The 21,126-nt window shown below is 41.9% G+C and overlaps 2 non-coding genes across 2 annotated transcripts; both read right to left on the bottom strand.

The window, feature by feature from the left end:
* Positions 1-16,280: 16,280 nt before the first annotated feature.
* Positions 16,281-16,418, bottom strand: LOC114805772. The gene has a single exon (XR_003753795.1). It is a non-coding gene; the product is annotated as a small nucleolar RNA SNORA7 (small nucleolar RNA).
* A 1,042-nt stretch (positions 16,419-17,460) lies between these two features.
* Positions 17,461-17,600, bottom strand: LOC114805764. The gene has a single exon (XR_003753788.1). It is a non-coding gene; the product is annotated as a small nucleolar RNA SNORA7 (small nucleolar RNA).
* Between the last annotated feature and the right edge of the window lie 3,526 nt (positions 17,601-21,126).

Below are 21,126 nucleotides of genomic sequence, written 5' to 3'. Positions count from 1 at the left end.
GACCCCCTGTATACTCCTGGTTTGAGCCATCTGTTACCTGGAGAACATTAGCCTCCAGTTCAGTCTGTTAATTTCATTCAGTGGAATTAGCACTTTTCTCAGGTCCCCATTCTTAAGTGAGTTAAGATCACCCAGGCTCCACCAGGAAGAGTAATAAACTCAAGCGTCACCAGTATTCTGGAGGCACAGCGCCAAAGATGTAGGTGGGAGTTGGTTATTTCTTGTGAGTCACTGATAACAGCACAACCATCCCGGGAACAGGGTGAAATCAGTATACACTGCTGTCCTTCAGCTTAGAAGATTACCCTGCTGACAGTGAGATTCTTATCAGTGTGGTCGGTCAAGATTGAAGTCTTACCTTCATATAAAGATTTCTCCTTTACCTTTGCTAAGTGGCTGGTGCTGGTTTCATTTCACTATCCAATGTGGTCTTCCCCAGACTCGAAGATGATCACTTATCGTTTAATGGCCATGTGCCATACTGGTCTGTTGTTGTCTGTTGCTGTCTCCTAAATGTCCACACCTATCTCATATCATTTGAGATTTGTTGCATCTTTAAAGAGTTTGTTCTATCTGCCTTGCTTATGGTTTTCCCATTTCAGTTCATCAAGGAGTAGCCATTTAGGACTCTTGCTGCCATCCATCTTGCTCACTTGTTCCACTTGGTAAAGTTGTGAGGTGATTAGCATTGCTTCATGCTGGTGGATAGGTTACATTCCAAGACCTCACTAACTGTGTCACCTTGTCTCACCACTAGTTGTTAAGAATCACATGAGACTGGCAATGGTGGAATGACTGGAAGTCCACCCACCACTTGGCTGCTGTTTGATCTTGGGCAATCATTTAACTTCTCTGTGCCTCAGTTACTTCATCTGTAAAATGGGGATAAAGACTGAGTCCCATGTGGGACAACCTGATTACCTTATATAATAATAATAATGTTGGCATTTGTTAAGTGTTTACTATGTGCAGAGCACTGTTATAAGCAGTGGGGTAATCAGGTTGTCCCACGCGAGGATCACAGTTAATCCCCATTTTACAGATGAGATAGGCACAGAGAAGTTAAGTGACTTGCCCACAGTCACACAGCTGACAAGTGGCAGAGCCGGAATTCAAACCCATGACCTCTGACTCCCAAGCCCGGGCTCTTTCCACTGAGCCACACTGCTTTATATCTACCCCAGCAGTTAGAACAGTGCTTGGCACATAGTAAGCACTTAACAAATACCATCATTATTATTATCAGATGTGTTCAGGTCTTCTACTTGTATGCTTCCAAATGCCTAGTACAATGCTTGTTTTTTATGGTACCTTTTAAATGCTATGTGTCAAGCATAATTCTAAGCCCTGGAGTAGGTACAAGTTTATCAGCTTGGACACAGTCCCTGTCCAACATTGGGTTCACAGTGTAAATAGGAGGGAATAGGATTTAATCCCTATTTTACAATGGCGGAAACTGAGACACAAAGATGTTAAGTGACTTGTCCAAGGTCACACAGCAAGCAATTGGCAGAGCTGGGATTAAAACCCAGATCTTCTGATTCCCAGGCCCTTCCTACTAGGCTACGCTGATACTGAAGAGTTCAAGATGCTGGATTTCAAACAACAAGTCTTCGTGAAATTGTTTCATCCTCTTTATCATTTGGTAGATTTTCTTGGGTCTTTTTCGGGCTCAGTTATGTCTTACCCTTAATGTGCATGCAATATTCCCAGTGCAGATATATCATGATGTTACATATGCCTTTCATTGTTTTCTATCCCCTTCCTCATGATGCCCGCAGCTTGCATTCTGATGCAGGGACATAAGGAATCCAGCCATTACTGGGCTGAGCCTGTGCACCAGATGCCAAAGGCCACTGTGGGTTTCTTGGCATCTAATTAACACGGCCACCCAACGAGCTCACCACTCTGAACAGAGGGCCGTGGGAGTCCCTGGGAATGGTATATTTCTATATTCTACCGATTCAGCCAGAAATCATGCTCCTGGACTCTAAGCCAGACAATATTGAGAATCATCTAATTGACCACTACCTAGGGACAATTAGCTGAATGTTGTCTTTTGGGGATGTTTCCCTGCTAATGTAAGAGGGTGTCAGTAGGGAAGGAGTTGGAGAACTGTCTGGACCCCCTCAAAAATGTTCTTTTATCACCACCTATGCAATCTTTCTCTTTCATCTTTGGGCCTTCTTCATGGAGAGACCACCTAGATCACAGCTGAGATCCCCATGAAAGCAGGCGTCCCTGGGCTCAGGGGGCTCCCACCTGAAAGACCCCCTCCCCGCCCCCCAGGAAGGCCAAGGAGAAGCCTAACTCCCATCTTAGATTCAGTCTCTCCTCAGGTTTTCAAGTTTTTCGGTACAGACTTTTGAAGACCCTCCGCTAACCCCCTGAATAGAACTGAACCTTGACGAGCATACACAAAACACACCTCCAAAAATGGGTGTGAATGCACAAACCCTAATCACTGACACTTTCTTGCTCTCTCTCTCACCAATCCCTGAGGATGGCTCTTCTCCAAGATGAGGACTGAGTGAGTTTTGCTGAAACTCGGGACATCTAGATTAACAGCTGAATTTCTTTCCTTGAATTGTGAGCCTCTACATAGGTCAGGGATTGAGTATAAATCCCACTTGTAAATTTCTTCCCAGCGCTTAATACAGTGCTGTGCACATAGTAAGCACTTAATAAGTACGATTAATATTTAGATTACACAGAGTAGGCTTGAATAATAATAATAATGGTGGCATTTGTTAAGCACTTACTATGTGCCAACCACTGTTCTAAGCTCTGGGAGGGATACAAGGTAGTCAGCTTGTCCCACATGGGGCTCACAGTCTTAATCCCCATTTTACAGATGAGGTAACTGAGGCCCAGAGAAGTTAAGTGACTTGCCCAAAGTCATACAGCTGACAAGCGGGGGAGCCGGGATTAGAACCCATGACCTCTGACTCCCAAACCTGGGCTCTTTCCACTGAGCCACGCTGAAAAACATAGTAATTACTTAATACATACCACAATTATTATTATTAATATATTATATATATGACTTGCTCCCTTTGCTTTTCCCCGCCTCCCCACCCCACAGCACTTACGTATATAGCTGCAATTTGATTTATATTTATGTCTGTCTCTCTCCTGCCTCTAGACTGTGAGCTCATTGTGGGCAGGGACTATCACTCTTTATTGTTGTATTGTACCTTTCCAAGCGCTTAGTCCAGTGCTCAGCACACAGTAAACGCTCAATAAATACAATTGAATGAATTACTACTATATATACCTCCAAGCGGCAGGTAGCAACATTACCTAAAATGGCCACAAGGTGCCGCTATGACTCCACCGCAATGCAGCTCTCAGCGCTCACAGACCAAAACGAGCAGAACCCATGGTGAGGAAAACGTCCTGTTGAAATACCTTTCTTCCTCCTCTCACAACCCCCTCCCACCCCCCGCCAAATTATAATAATAATAATAATTTGATGATCAAACTGATTGGAAGCAGCTGGAGTTGAGGGCTGGAATGAAGAAACACACACAGGTAGGCCTCTCTAAAAGGAAAATCAACTTGCTTAATTTTTTAATCCCGGGGAACAAGGCGAAACGGGGAAGAAAAGGAATGAGCAGGGAGAGGTAAAGGAGGGGAGGAGAAGAGGAAGAGAAGGGGATAAAGGGGAAGCGGAGGGAGGGGACAAGGATTCAGACGCTTATCCTCTGCAGTCCAATCAGAATTGTCACCCCTGTCACCAGTCAAGCAGCAGCCGCCGCCATGATGCCTGGTCCAGGGCTGGTCAGCTGAGCCATGGGAATCACACCTTGGACAGCAGGTCCTGCCAGATTTCAGTCACAACAGTGCAGGCACTGGGGCACCCTCCTCACCCCTGGAAACAACCAGAAAGTTTCTCCAGGGACTTGGCTCATCCCCACACTGGAGGCAGTTTCCATTCCAGCCTAATTGCCCTTGACTGGGGAAGGGGCTCCCACGACCAAGGGGATCAGGTCATGTGACCTGCCGCATCCCACTTCCCTTCATCAATTTGGCCCCTGTATTGGGAGGCTTCAGCCCTGATCTGATCCTTACAGAAGGATCTCCGAAAGGGCAAGGGCACTGAGTTTCGGAGCATCGACACTGAACCTGGCTCACACCGTTTTGGCCTGCTTTGTCATCTCTCTGCACTTAAAATGGTTAGCACATAAGGGCACAAGGAAGATGAGGTGGTACAATGATAGCTTTGGGGGGATCTATGATGAGTAACCCAAAGCAAAGCCCATGGTATTAAAAATAAATCAAAAGGAGCCTCTTACTGGGACCAGGGAGCATGGCCTGTCATTAGAAGAAAGGAGCAAAGAAAACCAGAGTTCTGCTCTTGCCATTGGGTAGATCACAGTTCCTTTGAGCCTTACTCTATTAAAGGGTGGCAGGGGGGGATTACTGCCTGCACCAAAATTATTATTCTTGACTCATTTTCTTGGCATTATAGGGCAAGTCTTTCCCTATTAGTACTCAACATTTTAAGTCAGACCCACCGGCAATCTCCAGCACTTACTTGTTATTTGATTACTCTATCAAGTTCTATTTGAAAATACCTATGTCTGTCCTTCCCTTGTACAGTTTAAGCCACTGATGGTCAGCAACGTGCTACCTGTTTTGTTCATCCCACATGCTTAGTTCAGAGCATTGCACCCAGTGGGTGCTCAATAAAGTCACTCCTACCTGCCTCTAAGCTGTTCATATGGTTGTTTTCTAAGCAGGTTTTCTGTAGGTTTTGGCCCAAAGGAAAAGGCTATCCGGTCTTGCCCAAGTGACCCCAGTCCTTCCTAATTCAAACAGCTTCCTTGCCCCATGAGCTAAGTGGCATCCATGGTCACCCTCCAATGACCCTGCTTCTGACCATGACTGCCCCAACCCTGCAGTCACACTAGCCTACTGACTCACCATCCTGTTTAACCATTTGGTTAGGCTTGGAGGGTTTGAAATGGTTTCTCTGCCATGATGAGAAAGGATATAGAAAGAGCGGGTGTAGCAATCACAGGCCTGGAGGATGCAGCCAGATTGGGAGGCAAGTGGGGAGCAAAATCCCTCCGATATATGTCTGGAGCCTGCAAGGAAGACAGCCTTAGTGTTCTGGCTCTGACACTCGAGATTTCCCTCTTGGAAAGAACAAGGCCTCCTTTCTGCTGAGTGGTCACAACAGGATCCATCTGCCAGCCAAACTCAAACCTCCTGTCTCATTGCTCAACACATTAGGTCTTTGAGCATCACCAGCAGGAAGAATTAGTAATACAACATAATTTCAGTTAGGGGATTGCAAAAGCCATTCCTCTTCTCCTGGACCATGGGGGGTGGGAGGGTCAGAGACAAGTCGGAGTTCCAGAAACCTTAGCTTCTTGGCTTGGGAAAAGGAGCCAGTGAGGAAGACTGCCACCCATGGTGAATCAATTAATTTTTTTTACTGCTGTCTCCTCACAGTCAGTGCTTGAGACTCTCAATAGGAAATGCAAGTTTTTGTGTTCATTCATTCATTCAATTCATTCAATAGTATTTATTGAGCGCTTACTATGTGCGGAGCACTGTACTAAGCGCTTGGGATGAACAAGTCGGCAACAGATAGAGACAGTCCCTGCCGTTTGACGGGCTTACAGTCTAATCGGGGGAGACGGACAGACGAGAACGATGGCAATAAATAGAGTCAAGGGGAAGAACATCTCGTAAAAACAATGGCAACTAAATAGAATCGAAGCGATGTACAATTCATTAACAAAATAAATAGGGTAATGAAAATATATACAGTTGAGCGGACGAGTACAGTGCTGTGGGGATGGGAAGGGAGAGGTGGAGGAGCAGAGAGAAAAGGGGAAAAAGAGGGTTTAGCTGCGGAGAGGTAAAGGGGGGATGGCAGAGGGAGTAGAGGGAGAAGAGGAGCTCAGTCTCAGCTCTTGGAGGAGGTGAGTTTTAAGTAGGGTTTTGAAGAGGGAAAGAGAATCAGTTTGGCGGAGGTGAGGAGGGAGGGCGATCCAGGACCGCGGAAGGATGTGACCCAGGGGTCGACGGCGGGATAGGCGAGACCGAGGGACGGTGACGAGGTGGGCGGCAGAGGAGCGGAGCGTGCGGGGTGGGTGGTAGAAAGAGAGAAGGGAGGAGAGGTAGGAAGGGGCAAGGTGATGGAGAGCCTTGAAGCCTAGAGTAAGGAGTTTTTGTTTGCAGCAGAGGTTGATAGGCAACCACTGGAGTTGTTTAAGAAGGGGAGTGACATGCCCAGATCGTTTCTGCAGGAAGATGAGCCGGGCAGTGGAGTAAAGAATAGACTGGAGCGGGGCGAGAGAGGAGGAAGGGAGGTCAGAGAGAAGGCTGACACAGTAGTCTAGCCGGGATATAACGAGAGCCCGTAATAGTAAGGTAGCCGTTTGGGTGGAGAGGAAAGGGCGGATCTTGGCGATATTGTAGAGGTGAAACCGGCAGGTCTTGGTAACGGATAGGATGTGTCTGCTGGCACTGTCACTTCCATCATGACAGGACCTTTCCCAAATTTTTCTCAATAACTATCTCAAAAGGCATTCAAAATTAACAATTTCTGTGTCATCTCCCAAAAAGCCAGAGACAAATATTTTAAATTGCAACCATATCCAAAGCCCCACGATACCAATCAGAGAAAGGAGCAGTTGAGTGTGTGAGAGGGGGAAGAGGAGGAGACAATGGTTGTGTGCCATCCAGCCTGCCTTACCTGAAACACTGAACACAGACCTCTAAGGTAACACTTGGCCTCTGCAGATTTCCTACTAAAGACCCAGGCGGGCACCGCCTTCAGCCTCCATTATCGCTATGGTCCTAGGGAGGAGGCAATTTACAGCACCTCATGTGCACTGATTTTTGTTTTTTAAAACCCTAGTTCCAAGACTGGTCTAGAAATTAGGCAGGGAACCTGTTTGGAAGATACCCATTATCAGAACTTCTAAAAAAGCTCCTACCAACATCCCACTGGGATCCAATTATACAGGTTTGAGCCAAAGATGCACCTTCAAAACTTAAGCACCCAAGCTCCCAAGGGTGGCAGCCCCAACTAACAGGAGTGGAGGGGGCCCTGACAACTCCATCAGCCACCTCCCACCCCGAGGCTTTCTCCTTCACACTGAGGGGTGTCCCATCACTTTCAGGCCCTTTGGAAAACAGCCCAGCAAGGCACAAATTTCCAGGGTACCAGATTTAAGGGAAGTTGAAAATCTTTACTCCCTCCTACCCCACTGAGGCCAGAGTCAGGGGAATTAAAATTTAGACTGACATCACTTCTCACACTTCCAAATGAATTTATCAGCGTCTTAGACTTATTTTCATTTCATGTCTCTTTAGACTTATCATCACTACCTACGGAGCTCATTTTAACACCAACTTCTGTTCTTCCTAATCTTGGAGAAATTTTGGCTTTGCCTTTCATTCCTAAAAGCATAACCCATAAGACCCACACTCTGCATAAATACTTTCAGCCACTATTAACTCCAGGACTCCAGGACATGTGCTTGCCTGGAGCATCATACAATTTTCTTGACTATTGAGCTATAGCTACTGATGCTCACACTTTCTTTGGTATCAATTTCATGCCTGAATAGTAATAATAATAGTGGTATTTGTTAAGTGCTTATTTTGTGCCAAGCACTAGGGTAGGTAGATTGAGAACCCCTCGAGGAGAGGGTCCGTATTTCATTTCTACTTATATACTCTCTCATCACTTTGTAAAGTGCTTTGCACATAGTAAGTGCATAATAAATACTATTACTAGTACAAGGTACAATATAATTAGATAGAACTTAATACCTGTCCCAAATGGGGGTTACAGTCTAAGTTGGGAGAGGGAGGCACAGAAGTATTTAAGCTCCATTTTACAGGTTAGGAAACTGAGGCACAGAGAAGTGATTTACCCCAGGTCAGGCAGCAGGCAAGTGGTGGAGCTGGGATTAGAACCCAATTTTCCTGACTTCCGTCCTTTGCTTTTTCCACTAGACCACAGCTATTTATAACAAAAATATGTAAAGACCAAGGGTTAACACGTGAAGCAAGTGATCCACATAGAGAATGAAGTTCTTTTAAGAATCAAAGAACTGTGAGGTGGCTGTGTGTTTCCTGGAGTTGAGCTGCCTTTGTGAGGGACTGCGGAATGAGGTTTCTCCCTCAGCTTCCCCCACTCTAGACCGAAAAGTCATTGTGGGCAGGGAATGTCACTGTTTATTGTTGTATTGTACTTTCCCAAACATTTAGTACAGTGCTCTGCACACAGTAAGCACTCAGTAAATACAATTGAATGATAGCCCACTGGACCAGGGAAAGGACAAGCAAGGCCAGGGTTTGGATGTGATGTCAGGGGCGAGGCTCATGGATACCAGGGCATCAATAGGGTGGGGTGTACCCCCATATATACTGTAAGTGGCCATACCCCGGGGTAACCCTTGGAGGATAACTCCACAGGAAATCTCCAAGATGGGTATATGAAAAAGGCACTAATGAAACCCAAATAGTGGGGATTAGAACCCCTCACCTTATCCGCCGAATGCTAAAGATCAAAATCCTTTCTATTCTGGTGGCACACCCAGATCTAGTTGCAGGTGCTGTCTACAGAGTCTGAGGTGGCTTCTCATTTCCAGGGTCCGCCAGATGCCTTTACACAAAGATGCCCTATTGCCGATTATTCTCTGCCAAGGTAACCTGGTCTACTGCCGACTGTTACCCGCACTCCACAACTATGAATGAAGCTGAGTTTTAGTTTGTCCTTACAGCAATTCCTGTGTCTGTTCTGACTGGATGGACCCACGTCATCTCAGCAAGGAACACTGGCTTGGATAGCCATTCTGGAGTTAATGCATTGCCCAAACAGATCTAGGAAGGTTGCCATCCCTTCAACTCTCACTCTGGCATTGGCATTCTCTTTCTCTCCTGGACTTTGCTGCCTTGGGGTCTGCATAGGTGGGTGAAAAGGAATAAAGAGGAGTAATTACTGACTGCCTTCAGGGAAAGAATATTTTCATGGAGATAACTGCTCAGGAATAAACACCGCAGGATAAATATTCCCAAGTGCCATGTTCAGTGCACTGCACAGCATACTACTGCAAATACATTTATGTATACATATGCATAGCAAGTAATATATAATATTTTTATTCCAAACGCCTGACTACAGCTCTCTAGAAAACTCTAAGGAATCACTGGCATAAAGGCTTTAATAATAAAACTATAATAGCAGAAATTTACTCAAGTCTTTCAGACCAATCCAGGAGCCTAATTCTTATAACTTTAGCCAGAAACTAAAAGGCTGAGGTTTAATAAGATGGCTTAAAGGTCAGTCATTCCCCTTCTGTCCAGTTTTTGTTATATACCAAACAGAAACCTCAAATGGACTGCGGGGGGGAAGGTTTTTTTTTTTTTGGTTTTGATGTCTAATGGTAAGGATATTTTCGAAAAATAAGGCTTTAAACCAAAAATAAAAAATCAAAACCATTAGTTCATTTGTGGGTGATTTTGGCAGGTGGTAAGCATATGGGATGCATTACCAAGAGAGCTGTTTAAGCAAAAATATCTGCAGGTTCCCGAGGGGTTTGTGCCAATACAAGAACAAATAGTTCATAATGGGCTACTATAGAGAATGTTAGCGATAGTGAAAGAAATATGTAGGTACTAAGAAGGATGCCATGGTGGGTAAACGTGTAATTTCAGAGACCTGACCCAGAAATGGTATTTTTAACCATATCTTATCTTTTCTGATTCTTGAGAACAAATGCCAAATTTCAGCTTTACAACATATAATCTTAATGCTAAATGGGTAAAATGAAAGCAACCCATAAATTGCCATTTTTCTGTTTCAATTTGTCTATACTATGTCAAAAGCTTCCAGATGAAAAAGCAGAGTGAGAATTTATTGGTTACAGCTGAGAATGCATCTTCTACAATTGAAACATGTCATTAAGGAACACACAAGCCACAGATTGGTCTTAAATATTTTCAGCTTTTATTTTAAAAGGAAGGACATCCAGGGGTAGAAGAATGAAGCAATTAAAACCACTCAAGCAACCAAGTGGAGGTGAGATGGGTGAAGGGGAAAGGAGGAAAAATAACCACCAAATTTGAAGGAGGAGAAAGGAATAACAACCAAATTTTGGTGACTGGGTGCTTAATTCAGAGTTGGGACTTGAGAGCTGCACACTTTCAGTAGAGGCTAACCCCATGAATGTCAAGAGGTGTTCTCCCTGTAGCCAGGCTGCAAGCTTGGGCCCTTATTTTGCTGGATTCCAAGTTTAATAACATGTCATGCACATATAAATTACACTTAGTGGTTACATGAAATTGCATGCAGCTCTCTCTCTCTCTCTCTCTCTCTCTCACACACACACACACACAAAATCAGTTTCAAAGGCATTGTTATGTGCATCAAGAGGGATGGTTTTCTGCCAAGTCATTTCCTAGGTTGGTTTGCAAGCTGCCCTGGTATTTCATTAGATTCATTAGCTCTACCTTTGTAACTCTGGTGTTAGAACAGGCTGCCAGAGGATTTCACAATGGGAATGGAGTCAATGTTATTCTCATTTTAAAATAAAGAGATATTGAGTTTATGAATAATCCTACAGCTCAGATACAGTTTCCTGATATTGAAGATGTAAGTTTATTTACATTTCAAAACTTAATTACGCAGATCTGTCGACAATATGGTAGTATTTAAGTATCACCAATTTACCTTTATCCTCAATTGAAGGGCCACCCACCTACAAAACTCTTTAGAAAAGGAACAAGACACTTCATACTTATGCTAAAGAATTGAAAAGGGCATTTACAATTTCAGCAGTTCTGGATGACTTCCATTTTTTAAAAAGGGATTCAGTTGAAGATTTTCAATGTTAAACTTTCAAAGGCTTTGGATTTTTGTGTGTTAAGTAACCTTTTAGCAGTAATTTACCTTGCACTGTACTTTTAAAGTAATAAAAGCAAATTTTAAGGGTACTCTAATATTCAATATGCAAGACAGTATGAGTGGAATGACCATGCACCCCAAAAGAGGCAAAATAAGCAATCATTTGAATGACAAAAGGAACACTGAAGGGCATTGCATTAAGAAATAATACTAATGATATTTATTAAGCATTTACTATGTGCCAGGCACTGTACTAAGTGCTGGGAAAGAAACCAGAAAATCAAATCTGACACAATCCCTATACCACATGGGCTTTTCAGGTGAAGGAAGGAAGAACAAGTATCGAATCCTTGTTTTACAGATGAGGAAACTAAGGCCGACAGAAGTTAAAGTATTTGCCCACAGTCACATAGGATGCACCTGACCACATGGCAGAGCCAGGATTAGAACCCAGGTCTTCTGGCTCCCAGACCTGTGCTCTTTCCACTAGTCATGCTGATTCTATTTATGACAACCTGAAAGGTAAGGCTGAGCACAGTCTTGGTCAGTATCACATGCGATCTCTTCCTATGAATCACCCCTGTTGTACACTGAGGCTCACCAGAGCTCAGAGGCCAGAGCTGAGGGAACGATTAATGAATGCTCCTGATGAAGAGGGTCACAAACCCTGGCTTACATAGCTCTGCCAGTGGAGGAAGGACCCAGCAATGGTCTTGTTTTACTTTTGGAAGATAATATTTATGCATTCTTTATCTCACCAAATCCCCAGATGGCATGGGAGAGTAAAGACTTTACTAACGAGGACCGGTTTCTTTGGAAATTGTAAATGTGCCAATAAAAGCTTCCTTCCCTGGTAGAAACTCTCTGATTAAATACTGCTCTTCAAGACCGAATCAGGGATAAACTATCTGTGCTTCGCTCACTGCTGTCCTCGGGAAGGGTTTATCTGGGATTGTTAAAATCTAGCTGGGTGTTGATCAGCGTTGAGCATTTTCCTCAGAACTGGTAACGAAGACAAAAGGTCCTTGATTTATGAAGATAAAAGAACAAACTTTCTTCTCTTTGCTCTAGTCAGGACAAAGGACAACTCATTTCCCTTCTCTCTGGAGAAAGGCTGAATCCCAAAGAGAGGGCTTGGGTGTCCTGCAGAGGCAGAGCAATAGGATTCTGAAGCCTCAATATTTTACTTCTGAGCAGGCTTATGGTTTCCAAATGTAGCCAAGGTGGCTGAAAGCATCTATCACTTTTGGAGGCATGAAAAGAGCAATGTTGAAAGTGTAGTTAGATAAGCTTTTTGCTTTTAGGTAGAACCACACATAAACCAGGCTGGAGAGAAAGTATTTGACTTGAAAACATTCATAGATTCCATCGTTTCATAATCTTCATTTAATATGACTTCTTACAATTCTTTCCTTCCCTCTCTGCCTCAACTTCAACCTTTCCAAACTAGTTTTAAGAGGAGAGAGTTGATGGGAAAGTTGGGCCACAAAGTCATTTTCATTCAAGCTAATGGCTTTATCCCCTCTATTCTTAATCCCCCATTACAGTTTTTAAGCCTAAAATTATGGTGACGCCAAAAGCTTTTTTAAGTGTTGGGTTAGCTGTTCTTCTAGGCTTTATCAATAACAGCAAGATAGAACACACCATCTAACTGGTTCTTAAAATCACAGGGTATCTGCACAACTTGGGTGGGAATATTTTTTTAAAACATCACTGTACTGTCACCATGATTCCCTGCTTTAATTAAACATGTGGAAGGGTTGCTGAGAACCTGATCCTCTCTGTATGGGCCCAGGTTTAACTGTGAACCTGCTCCCCCAAAACCCCAGACCAAGGGGAAATGCCTGCAGCCAGCAGAGCTTGAGGGTAAAGGGCCTCCCTCTGTTACCCACAGGGCCGAGTCTAACATGACACATAGAGAGACTTCTGGAATTTTAGGTGTTTTCCAAACTGAGGTTAGTGGGTGTAATTAAACAACAAAAACCACAAAACCCAACACCATCGGGCAGGGGTCTGTCCAAGTTAACTGAACAGGATTATATTACACTAACTAAATTTCTGATTCTCTGAACTAACCATGATCCCAGCCAAGCTTCGAAGTTAATATGAACTAAGGTGAAGAGGTTGCTGAGAGAAAAGACAGGAAGATGTTGCCTGTTTCTGCAGGGCAAAGCTAGGGCACTGACTTGAAACAATGGAAATATTCTTTTATATTTTAGAGTGGAAGCACCGATGATTTAAAGGAGCTGAATAAAATGCACCAGGATCAAATAATTAATGCCCACATGTAACATTGTCTTCCACGACCCACGCAACTGAGAAATGCAAAAAATAATGCTTGTTTTTCCTCACTGACCAGTTTCCCCAAGAAGGTTATTAATTGGTTTCAGTTAACATACACTGAAGGCTCTGACAGGATCTAAGTAGTGAGAGCATAAATTAAAACCTTAGTGAATCATGTCCTCTCACCCTGGATCAGCATGGAGTAATACTAATGGGTAGCTTCAAACATGATAAAGAAATAAAGCAAAAGAGGAATGAACAGAAACAAAATGTAGATAAACAACATGGGGAATAATGAGAAAAATTAAAAGGAGGAAAGAGGCCGAAAAAAGGACAAGTTAAAGCCAAATGGGGGGGGAAGAATGCTTCCAGGAAAAGTACTAATTTATGGCAGATTGCCAGTGACAGTTTAAGTTACTTCTGGCACCTTTTGCAGCAGCAGGGAAAGAACTAAAATGACCTATATATTGTACATGATATTGTACTCTCCAAATTGCTTAGTACAGTGCACACAATACACCCTCCAAAATTATGACTGCTTGATCTAATTAATGTGAGGAAATGGAATTATTTAGACTGTGAGCCCTTTGTGGAACAGGGACTGTGTATAACCTGATTAATTAGTATCTACCCCAGTGCTCAGAACAGTCCTTGATACAGAGTAAGTGCTTAAATACCGTGTCTAGCTCCAGTTTTTCTACTGGTAGCTGGCAGTTTAGCAACCAGCATTTACATGGTTTTGCACAGATGCACTCAGGTTGATTCTGCTCTTGCAATTCTACATTAGTTCACTTTAAATCCATATAAACCTAGGCCTAGTGGGAACCAGGCCCACAGCAAAACATCACATAAGAGACAACATATCCCTGGAAACAAAATGATCTAAACTTCATCCTCAGGAATGATATGGACCTTACATGTCCCAAGTTTTTACTATCATAACCCTTTGAATTCAAAATATAATAATGACAATTACTATTAGTGATACTTGTTAAGTGCTATGTACCAAGCACTACACTAAACACTGGGTAGTTACAAGACAATCATGGAGCTCACACACTAAGGGGGAGAGAGATAAATATTCAATCTCCATTTCACAGATAAGGAAATGGAGGTACAGAGAAATGAAGTGGCTTGACCATGGCCACAGAGCAGCAAGTGGTACAGCCAGGATTAAAATCCAGGTCCCATGATTCTCAAGCCCATGGTCCTTCCACTGTCACACTGCTTCTCTATACTTAAATGTTTCAGTTATTTATTTTTTCTCCCAGCTACACAACTCCTATTCTGAAGGCTATATTCAGGAACTTGCCACTTTGTATTTGATGAACATTTTCCTGTCAAACTCAAGTGGAACACTTTGGGACCAAATCAACATAATGTTTATTCTCTTTTAATTTTAAAAAGAGATTATAGGTTCAAGTAGAGAAGTTTACTGGTGAAAAGTGTTGGACTGAAGACATGAAGTTATTATCCAATTTTAAAATGAGTGGTAAAGAATGCATAGTGTCTTCCAGATCTTAATTGAGTTTTCTACATATTCTGCTATGACACCTTACAGAAAAACTTCCTTTGCGATATCTGCACACTTAGAGGACAGATAGCTAGTTGTCAGAGAACCACAGTATCAATCAATCAATGGTATCAATGTACTAAGCAGCATGGAGTGAGAAGCAGCAAGCCCTAATGAAAAGAGCACAGGCCTAGGAATCAGATGATCTGGATCTGGGTTCTACTCCCAGATCCACCATGAACCTGCTTTTGTGATCTTGGGCAAGTCATTTAACTTCCCTGTGCCTCAGTTCTCTGATCTGCAAAATGGGGATTTCAATACCTGTCTTCCCTCTTACTTAGACTCTGAGCCCCATCTGGGACCTGAATATGATGCATCTACTCCAGTGCTTAGTACGGAACATACCACATAGTAAGCGCTTAAATAACACAAAACCACAATTATCATATCCCTTCATATGACTTTCCCCTAAATGAGTGCACAGAAAACATTAAACATTAGCAATTCTCCTCCACTTAATACAGTCACCGACTAAAGTGTCCTTTTTTTTTTTCTGAAGTCTTACTCTATATTTGAATGGGAATTCAGTCAGCTAACCATCCTTAGAGGTAGAATTTGGCTACCTACTATTCTACCTCTTGAAATTCTTTCCCTCACTCAGCAGGCTAGTTTATCACCACTCTCTTTAGTCTTCAGTAGTTTATGTGAGTGCTACAACTAACTTTGAAATTTTTCATAGAAAATCATTAGGCAATTAACTAAAAGTCATTGGGTACCACATGCAAAATTACTCAATGATATTCAAGGGTATGGGTGCTGTACGCACAATTACATATAGAGTTTGTAAAGTACATGTTATCTCTGAGCTATTACTAGTTAACGTGAATGGGGCCAATTTTCTCTACACTAAAATAAATCCGTTTGGATATTTTAGATGCTTCTCACCCATCTCCATGGAAATCTCTACGTGATCCCAGTAAAAAAAAAAATTAAGAATACATTATACTTTCCACACATATTCCATTTTCAGTGATTTCAAAATTGATATTTTGTTTGTTAGCAATCAACCTTCACATCCTAAGTAAAGGTCTGGGAATAAGTTACCTAGTGAATTCTAATCTCTTTAGGTATTATCCTGTACTGGAGAGTGTGTTTGCATAGGCTGAAAAGAACCTCGGTAGCTTATGTACAGGAAATGGTTTGCCACCATAAGTAGATCTTTGGAGAGGGAATTCCCAAACCCTTCCTTTGGGGCTGGGTAAGTCCCCAAACCAAAAAGGTTGGAAAGCAGTTGTCTAGGACATTAAAGTAATCTTCTTTGCATTTCACCAAGTTTTCAAAAATTCCAGTACTCTGAATGGAAACAACTTTATCAAGGTCTCCTTTACCTCATCTTATCCTGAGTCAACTCTGCCACACAGCAACTCCATGGACACCTCTCCCAGAACACCCAACTCTCCATCTGCAATCGTTCTGGTAGTGTATCCAGAGAGTCTTCTTAGTAAAAATATGGAAGTGGTTTACCGTTGCCTTCCACACAGTAAATTTGAGTCTCCGCCTTTGACTCTCTCCCATGCCGCTGCTGCTCAGCACAGGTGAGTATTGCCTTGTAGCACATTGCCTTCCACTCGCTAGCCACTGCCCAAGGTAGGAATGGAATGGGTATGCCTCTGCTTGACTCTCCCTCCAGTAGCCGAGACTGGTAGAGTACTGGAAACTCTCCAGGTGTGATCCTGAGAGGGGGCTAGGAAGGTAAAGGTCTTCTTTACACATGGAAAATTGGTGGAATAAAAACAAACCTTAAGCAATACATTTTCTTTGCCATGTTCAAATCATCAAATCATCACTAACTTTTACTGCCTTACCAATTCACGAACCTGTGTTTTTATTTCCCCTCTTACCCTAACCCTTGACTTTCAATAAAAAAGCACTCATTGCCTTCAGGCCTTTAGGATCAATTAAACTTATTTTAGTTGAATGCTACCTTTAAAATTTTCTAGCAATCCTAAAATGACTGTACTTACTTGGTTTTCTTTCTTTTTTCTAATCGGGTTCTTGTCTCACCCTTGAATCCTGGGATTTGTCAGAGTTTGGGGAGTTTATGATCCAAAAAAAATCCTGTCCAAAAATAAGGGCAATTCAATAGCAAAGCCACCCACAGAGTGAAAAATATATCAGATAGAATAGAAAAGTATAACTTACTCTATTCAACAGTACTGGGTTTTGTCAATGCACTCAAGTTAGATTTCCTTCCTTCTGAATGCTTGTAATTTATACCTTCATCAACTCTAGTTCCTACAAACAATAATCTGTAGTTTTATGAGCTATGTGAATTATTAAAATGAGCAAAGCTTTCTATTACAGATTCTTTATCCGGCCTTAAATGGGACAATTATTTCTTTTACTCCTATTAGTACATCTCCTCTAACCTTCATTATGTGACTGATACATATTATCAGTCCGAGATTTAGACTGACGATGATTAGATTAGAGATAGAGAACAGATTTCTTTAAAGAAATGAACATAGAGTATTATACACAATTTGTCTTGTCTTATGCTGTCGAGTTGCTTCCCCAACCCATAGCGACTCCAGGGACAAACACGTCTCTCCTACAGTGCCCCACTCTCCCTCTGCAATTGTTCTGGTAGTGTATCTGTAAGGTTTTCTTGGTTAAAAAAAAAAATATGGAAGTGGTTTACCATTGCCTCCTTCCGCACAGGAAACTTGAGTCTCGGCCCTCGACTCTCTCCCATGCCGCTGTTGCCCAGCACAGGTAAGTTTTGACTTGTAGCAGATTGCCTTCCACACTCACTAGCCACTGCCCAAGCTAGGAATGGAATGGGTATGCCTTTGCTTGACTTTCCCTCTCGCAGTCGAGACTGGTAGAGTACTGGAAACTCTCCAGGTACGATCCTGAGAGGGTACGCAGAGACTAGGAGTAGAAAATGACTTTGCCTACCTGCTCTTAAAAGCCTTTTCATAGTTCCTAGAATTTAAAGGGTAGTAAGGTTAAAAATTTCCAAGGAAGACCAGATAGTAGAAGGATCATTTAAAACACCCAAATCCCATTATTATATGACAGCACAGGGGTTGGTAACTCATGGCTCAGCTTGGAATCAAATACGGCTCTTGAGCCCTGTTACAAAACACTATGCCAAAAGCTGGGCAGGAAATAGGAGGGGCAGGGACCCTAATTTCCACCTTTGTATTCGTTCAAATACTTGGTACAGTGCTTCTCACACAGTAAGTGCTTAATACCACTACTACTAAATGTCTCTCACCCCCCACCCTCCCCATCCCCCATCCCTTTACTTGCAGAGCCTACCCTCAGCAAGCCAGTAGTGGGGTTGAGTCGAGGACAGCCCATCCTCCACTTGGACAGGGGCAAGAGCTCCTGAACCACCCCCATCCTGCGAGCTAGGTGCTGAAGGACACTACAGGTAACAAGAGCAGCCTTGGGTGGTTCACAGCAGCAGAAGAGAAGAAAACTATCAGAGGCAAATATGTTCTCCAGCTCTTTCTGTCCCGTTTCTCTCTCCCCTGCCAGTTTTAAGTCCCCTCACCCAACTTCTGCTGGTGTAAATACAGACAAAATTTTCGCCGAAATTTGCCCCAGAGTAAACTTCTCCATGGGCTGAGCACGAAGAAGAAGGAGCAGGAGGGGGCCAACCAGTGGGCTCCCCTCAGCCCCCCAAGCCCCCAACTTAAGCAACCTGCAGACAGGGATAAAGACTGCAACCCCTCCCACCCTTCCTACCACTCCTATCCCTGCTAGCAGCAACAGTTGCTATGAATAGCTGCTATGAAGAAACCACACGGTGTAATGATGTCATCACACTGCATTGTGCATGATGTCATGTGGAGTGGCCATAAATGGCCTGGCTCTTTGTGTTCCAACTGATCAAAGGTTTCATTTGGTTTGACTCCTCTAAAGAAACAAGTTGTGACAGCAAAATCCTTTCTAAATATTTTAACTTAACAACTTATGTTGCTAGTACCAAAAGCCAACAGATAAATTTTAGTGTATGAGCCAATGGCTGGTTTTTACCCCACAAGAGGGAGACACCCAGAAAATGCAGATGGAGATAAATCTTAACATAGGACTTTGTAGCTAATGCTTGCAAAAACGTAATGATTTCCATCCTCTTAGGATATGAGGGCAACAGAAGTGTACTGTCAGACTCCAGTAAAAGGAAAAGCATACAAAAAAAATCCACTATCATGTTTCTAATGAAGTTCAGTTCAAATCACAGAAATGAAAACTTCAACAGTGAAAATCCCTTATGATACCTTTCAGGGGACCACGAAAATGATAAGCAATATCACCCTGTGAGCTTGGGACTGGATCTCTAAGTAAACATAATAGGCAGGAAAACATGATTTACAAATTTCAATGCATTTAAATACATTATTTGACAATATTCTTTCCATACAGCAATAATTATTTCTTCAAATTTTAACAAGCAAATTGTCCTTGGTGTTCATAAGGCTATGTTATTTCTTTGAGTATTATCTGATGAGTGCCTATTCAGCAGTGAACAATCTGAAGCAATGCTAGAATAAATTAAAAATCGTAATTTCAATAATACCCCATGGCTTTATGGCTAAGACCGCGTCAAGCTGAATTGACAGGAAAAAAGGGTTAACAAAAACAAGACACCTACAGCTTTCTTAAATGTAGGTAATTAGTTTTCATTTATGAACTATACATATTCCCTTTACACTTTCCTTTTATCCATTCTTTTTATAAAAGTTTTTCTTCCCAGAAATTGACAGTGATATCTAAACCATTGAGCAGTGGAAAAATGGACTTAAAGCCATTTTTCACATTTCGTAAAACCGATTTTGAAACCAACAGGCCAGTCCAGAGGATGAGCTAAATGTCACAAACAAGTAGTTGCAACATGTATATACTGCAATTTTATTCAATCGCACAAAGAGTTAGCATGGTAAGAAATTTAAATGACACAGTATGATAAAAATAGCAGGAAATGAACCAAAAAATAACCTACAAAAGAAGTTAACCAAAAGTATGAAAATTCAACATTCATTAATGTTTCATCTTCAGTCATGAATGACACTTGATGTTTGAAAAAATTTTTAAACAATCAACTTAAAAATCAAGATGACTATTCTGAAGAGATTTCAGCACCAGCACTACGATTTGTACATTCAGTTTTCTTGCAATTGACTTGTTAGCCACTTGTGTATAGTTCAGATTTATCACAGATCAGATCACAGTGTTAAGGAAAGCAATACCTTCGGGGAATTAGAAAGGAGTTCCTAAACTATACTCAGCTTAAGACATCCAATGTACAAAAGTACAAAAACCATCAAGGAACTTAGTTTGAACAGTGAGGAAAAAATCTCAGCTTTCACTTCTCATTTTAATTACTGAAATCTCTGTCAACAACATAACTGTCAAGTGTGACAGCAAATGTTTACAGTCAACTTCAATTCAATCAAATTTCCTATAAAAATTCAATTTAGTTATCTCGGATAATGCAAAATGAAAATGAAAAATACCATGAATAAACATCTGCCTTTTGTTCTTTCACACAGAAATCACGTTAATTTTAAACCAAGGCACAAAACGTTTAGTGCATAAACCAGTTTCTTTCAAGATCCAGTATTTTAGTCATTAATCTCCTTTGGACCACTTGTACCCAATACGCTATTCCATTAGGCTTTTTTAACTTTGCTAATAAAATCCAACATGATTTCTGCATGAATCTTAATGTAAAGGAGTTTCACAAACAAAAATTACATTAACAACAATGAAAATGCCTTCTCACTTTTCAGAGAACAATAGCTTTTCAAGTTTGCTGCATCTTTAATGCCTTCAATACCACATGCAGAACAGTGCACTGTTGTTGAAAAAGAAACTGTATACATATTGATGTTACTTTTTTTCTGTTGTACATTAATATTTTAAATGTAGTGTATAGAAATGGGAACATTTTAATTGAAAAAAAATCCCTCATTCAAGCCTTTCTTTAATAAGTGCTGCTGATTTATTTTGGTGATCAGCACTTGGGAGAATGTGTTTTTGCTTGTTTTAAAGGAGTGAATTCAGCGGCAAGTACTCTAGAAAGCAGATTTAAACTTTTGGATCATTTCTCCCAAATGACAGCAAAACTTCTGATCAGCCCAGACCTCAAAGCAAATATGGTACTAGAACAGCTCGGCCTAAATCAGGATTTAATAGTGGAAAAAAATCTGATTTGCTAAATTCTCCGAAGAGCTTTCCCTATGAGTTTCGGGAATTTATTTTCACTTTATCTCACTAGTTTTAATTTAGGGGGAAAAAAAGGATAAGGAAACAAAAAAATGGGAGGGCTTTAAGCATCAGACACACATCCACACTCACGTGGCTACACACAACCATACACCAGGAAGCACATAGAAAGTCCATTCTTTCTTTCTCCCTCCAACCAGTCTCACTTTTT

The sequence above is a fragment of the Ornithorhynchus anatinus genome, chromosome 19, assembly GCF_004115215.2.
Source record: "Ornithorhynchus anatinus isolate Pmale09 chromosome 19, mOrnAna1.pri.v4, whole genome shotgun sequence".
In the NCBI taxonomy this organism is placed as follows: domain Eukaryota; kingdom Metazoa; phylum Chordata; class Mammalia; order Monotremata; family Ornithorhynchidae; genus Ornithorhynchus; species Ornithorhynchus anatinus.
This window is presented reverse-complemented; position numbering and strand designations above follow the sequence as displayed.